Here is a 5,647-nt window from a genome sequence, read left to right on the forward strand (position 1 = left end):
TCTCCTGTTCCTTGGATGCTGCCTGACCTGCTGCGCTTTTCCAGCAACACATTTTCAGCTCCAGAAGTTATCAACACGACAACAATTCTCTAATTAGCAGCTGGGCAGATGAACAGCCAGAACGTCTATGATGGAGAGGGAGAAGCATCTGGACTGCTGAAGGAGAAAGTTCTGTCTCTGCCTCTATGCAGTAAAACTAACTGACGTCTGAAGGAAACCAGCTATTTTCTTCCACTAGTTGCTGTCAGCTGATGTCTTTAACCAGTAACTAAGAGGCTTTATAATTAGAGTGCCAATCATCCAATGTCTCCTGGAAATAATTGAATGAAGTCCAAAAGGAGATTGGAAAACAGAAGGAGTTGGGAAGTAAAAGGAGACTGGTGCTATTAAACTGTATCCCCATGAGTGTATTTTTTTTTCCTCCACCATCATTATTTTTTTGTTTGTCTGTGTGCCTGTATATGTGTGGGAGGCTAGAGTTTAGCTACTATTTATTTCTTGATTGTCCATAATTTCGTTCATTTGGTCATTATTTATTTGTAATAAAGAGTAGTTTGTGTTCAGTACAGGAATCTGGGCAGTGTTGAAATAAATCGCCAGGGGCTGGTATCATGTCACCCAGTCCCCTTTATTTACACGGGGAGAGACCTTGACCCTGATCCAGCTCCCTTCAGAGCCAGCTCTCAGAGTGAACAGAACCTCTGACACTCCTGCTTCTGTCTGTCAGCCAGGGCTCCCTGATTGGACCAGGTTAACAGCCCCAATCAGGTAACACATACTCTCTGAGATCCAGCTGGCTGACCTTGTTACAATCACTTCGAGTGTGCTCTGTTAACTTGATTCCATCAGACACTTAAATAGGGGACTTTGTGAACTTTGTTTAAATCATTAACTTTAATGCTGACCCCCATAGTAATGATGCTCGAGAATCAGACTCGTTTCCATGACATTGTTCTGCCATTGGGTTTTTTGAGGGGACACTCTTAGGTAAAGTGTTATCTGTGTTATCTGAAAAATGCATCAGGTAGTTGCATTGAGGTCCCAGTGATTGGATTTGACTGCTCAGAGGCCCCAGTTAGGCCTGAACTTGTAATAACAAGGACCACTGTTGCCATGGTAGCTCAAGCCTTCAACTTGACAATGGGGTTTGTCACAAAGAGGATGAAGTTGTCAATCGTGTCAAGAGGGATCAAGAGAAAGGAGGAAAAGGAAAGCTGTGTGATGGGGGGGCTTGTGGAAAAAGCCTGATTTTGCCACAGTGTCCACAGGAGGTCCTTCCTGTAAGGTTCAGCCTTAGGCCTGGAGCATTTTAACCCATTAAGTTTCAATCAATTCTGCTGAACTGCCTCCCTCCCAATGCTAAATGAGTATTTTGCATTGGTGTTTACTGTGGAAAAGGACAGGGAGGATATAGAATGGAGAGAAATACATGGTAATATCTTGAAAAATGTCCATATTACAGAGGAGAAAGTGCTGGATGTCTTGAAACACATAAAAGTGGATAAATCCCCAGGACCTGCTCAGGTGTACCCTAGAACTCTGTGGGAAATGTTTGCTGAGCCTCTTGCTGAGATATTTGTACTGCTGATAGTCACAGGTGAGGTGCTGGAAGACTAGAGGTTGGCTAACATGGTGCCACTGTTTAAGAAAGGTAGTAAGGACAAGGCAGGGAACTATAGACCAGTGAGCCTGACGACGGTGGTGGGTAAGTTTGGAGAGAATCCTGAGGGACAGGGTGTACATGTATTTGGAAAGGCAAGGACTGATTAGGGATAGACAACATGGCTTTGTGCATGGGAAATCATGTCTCACAAACTTGATTGAGTTTATTAAAGAAGTAACAAAGAGGATTGATGAGGGCAGAGCAGTAGACGTGATCTATATGGACTTCAGTAAGGCGTTCGACAAGGTTCCCCATGGGAGACTGATTAGCAAGGTTAGATCTCAGGGAATACAAGGAGAATTAACCATTTGGATGCAGAACTGGCTCAAAGGTAGAAGGCAGAGGGTGGGGTTCAGGGTTGTTTTTCAGACTGGAGGCCTGTGACCAGTGGAGTGCCACAAGGATCGGTGCTGGGTCCACTACTTTTTGTCATTCATATAAATGATTTGGGTGTGAGCATAAGAGGTATAGTAAGTAAGTTTGCAGATGACACCAAAATTGGAGGTGTAGTGGACAGTGAAGAGGGTTAAGTTGAAAAATGTGGTGCTGGAAAAACACAGCAGGCCAGGCAGCATCTGAGGAGCAGGAGAATCGACGTTTCGGGCATAAGCCCTTTTTCAGGAATGAGGGTTACCTCAGATTACAACAGGATCTTGATCAGATAGGCCAATGGGCTGAGAAGTGGCAAATGGAGAATAATTTAGATATATGTGAGGTGCTGCATTTTGGGAAAGCAAATCTTAGCAGGACTTATACACTTAATGGTAAGGTCCTAGGGAGTATTGCTGAACAAAGAGACCTTGGCATGCAGGTTCATAGCTCCTTGAAAATAGAGTCACAGGTAGATTAGATGAGATTCCCAACAGTGTGGAAACTAGCCCTTCAGCCCAACAAGTTCGCACCAACCCTCTGAAGAGTAACCCACCCAGATCCATTTCCCTCTGACTAAGGCACCTAACACTATGGGCAATTTAGCATGGCCAATTCACCTGGCCTGCACATCTTTGGATTGTGGGAGTAAACCCATGCAGACACAGGGAAAATGTGCAAACTCCACACAGACAGTCACTGGAATTGAACTCAGGTCCCTGGTGCTGTGAGGGAGCAGTGCTAACCACTGTGCCACCCCCTGTAGATAGGATAGTGAAGAAGGTGTTTGGTATGCTTTCCTTTATTGATCAGAGTATTGAGTACAGGAGTTGAGAGGTCATGTTCCAGCGGTACAGGACATTGGTTAGACCACTAATGGACTATTGCGTGCAATTCTGGTCTCCTTCCTATCGGAAAGATGTTGTGAAACTGGAAAGGGTTCAGAAAAGATTTACAAGGATGTTGCCAGAGTTGGAGGATCTGAGCTACAGGGAGAGGCTGAACAGGCTGGGGCTGTTTTCCCTGAAGCATCGGAGGCTGAGGGGTGACCTTATAGAGGTTTATAAAATCATGAGGTGGATAGGGTAAATGGACAAAGTCTTTTCCCTGGGGTGGGGGAGTCCAGAACTAGAGGGCATAGTTTTAGGGTGAGAAGGGAAAGATATAAAAGAGACCAAAGGGGTTTCTTTTTCACACAGAGGGTGGTACGTGTATGGAATGAGCTGTCAGAGGAAGTGGTGTAGGCTGGTGCAATTGCAACATTTAAAAGACATCTGGATGGGTATATGAATAGGAAGGGTTTGGAGGGATATGGGCTGGGTGCTGGCAGGTGAGACTAGATTGGGTTGGGATATCTGGTCGGCATGGACGAGTTGGACTGAAGGGTCTGTTTCTGTGTTATACACCTCTATGACTATGACTCTAATTGGACTCTAATTTCCCCAGTCACCTGCAGATGAGGCTGTTTACAGTAAAAAGCAAAAAGCTCCTTGTGGAAAGTATAAAAGAATGCCACTAGAAATGAGAGATTAAAGCCATCAGGGAAGATTGAACATATCACCATTCTCTTCAGCAGTTTGACTTGATAGGGGTCCTCATTATTATGCATGTGTTTGGCAGGATCAACGTGGAAAGATTGTTTCCAGTAGGGACAGATTCCAAAGCAAAGGCCTATGAATACAAGACAGTTAGTCATAAATCCAACAAGGAGATAAAGAGGAATGATTTTACCGAAAGAATGGGTGGAAATATGGAACTCACCACCACAGGAAGTGTTTGAGAAAAATGACCGAGATGATTTCAGAAGGAGCCCAGAGAAGTGGATGGAAACAGAAAGAGAGGCTGACAGGCTGAGAGCTGGTTGGAGTCACAGTACCTCAAAGGAAGATAGTCGTGGTTGTTGGGGGTCAGTCTTCTCAGCTCCAGAGCATCTCTGCAGAAGTTCCTCAGGATAGTGTCCTAGGCCCAACCATCTTCAGCCGCTTCATTGAATATTTTCCCTCCATCATAAAATCAGAAGTGGGTTGTTCACTGATGATTGCACAATGCTCAGCATCATTCAGCCCTCTCAGGCATTGAAGCAATCCATATTCAAATGGAGCAAGATCTGGACAATATCCCCATTTGGCCAAAAAGTGGCAAATGGCATTCATGCCATCAAATGACCATCTCCAACAAGACAGAATCTAACCATCACCCCTTGACATTCAATGGCATTACCATTCCTCCATCCTCCACTGTCAGTATGCTAAGGGTTACCATTGACAAGACACCAGCCATAGAAGTACTGAGCAAGTCACAGGCTGGGGATCCTATAGCAATTATCTCACCTCCTGACTCCCCAGAGTCGGTCCACCATCTACGACACACAAGTCAGGAGTGTGATGGAATACACCCCACTTGTGCAGCTCCAACAACACTCATGAAAGTCAACACCATCCATGATGAAGCAGCCTATGTGATTGACACCTCATCTACCCCTGCATCCATTGCCTTCATCACCAATGCCTCCACAACATTTCCAGGCAGCGCAATCCATACCTTAACTACTCGCTGTTTGAACGAGTGTCCCTCATTTCATCTGTGCTTCTTTTGCACATCACTTTCAAACTGTGTCCTCTCATTTACATTCCCTTTACAAACAGGAACAGTTCACTATCTACCCTACCAAAGTGGCTCATGGTTTTGGGAATGTGAATCCAATCTCCCTCTCAGCCTTCTTCTCTCCAGGGAGAACAGTTGCAACTTCTTCAATCTATCCTCATCACTGAGCATTCTCATTCCTAGAACCATTCTTGTCAATCATTCAACGTGTTCATTTCTTTCCTACAACTGTACACAATACTCCTTATGAGATCTAGCAAGTGTCTTAGACAAATTCGACATCACCTTGTTGTTATGGTACCCTGTGCTTCTATTAATAAAGCCCAGGACACAGCATGCTCATTTTACTGCTCTCCATACCTGTCCTGCCACCTTCAATGATCTGAGCACATACACACCCAGGTCCCTCTACCCCTGCACTCCCTTTAGAATTGCACCCCTGATATTATGGCTGGACTTGTTCACCTACCTTCTCATTCAATCTGGCAACGACTTGATTTTAAAATGGTCATCCTCCTCTACAAGACCCGTGAACAGTGGAAGGGAAACATGATTCTATCTGACAGGACAAAGGGGTTTAGGTGGGCCGTTACAGTCAGAGAAGATTTAATGTGCAGTCTGGCCTCAGAGGCAATATAATGCAGGGGAAGTGTGTACAATCAACCTGGAGGGAACTTGACAGAAACCAGGAAGCTCGAGTGTGCCTTGTAAGTGGTGCATGGCCCGTCACAGAGCACAGGTTGTAACCTCATGCCAGATGCTGGAGATTTGCAAAATCTGTGTAATTGTTGCTTCAGCAGGCAGATCGAATAAGCTGCTTAAGTTCTTTCCGCAGTGTAATAGTTATTGAGCAATCAGTTTCATCAAGCACTACAGTGTTAGCACAAAACAAGCAGGAGTCAGATGTGGTTCAGCAGGTAGCTGCTGCAGCTCTGAGTCAGGAAGTCATTGGGTTACTGCACACACTGTGATTTCAGCATCTAACCCAGCCAACACCTTCTGGCGATTTTA

The sequence above is a fragment of the Chiloscyllium plagiosum genome, chromosome 20 (assembly GCF_004010195.1).
Source record: "Chiloscyllium plagiosum isolate BGI_BamShark_2017 chromosome 20, ASM401019v2, whole genome shotgun sequence".
Taxonomy (NCBI): Eukaryota; Metazoa; Chordata; class Chondrichthyes; order Orectolobiformes; family Hemiscylliidae; genus Chiloscyllium; species Chiloscyllium plagiosum.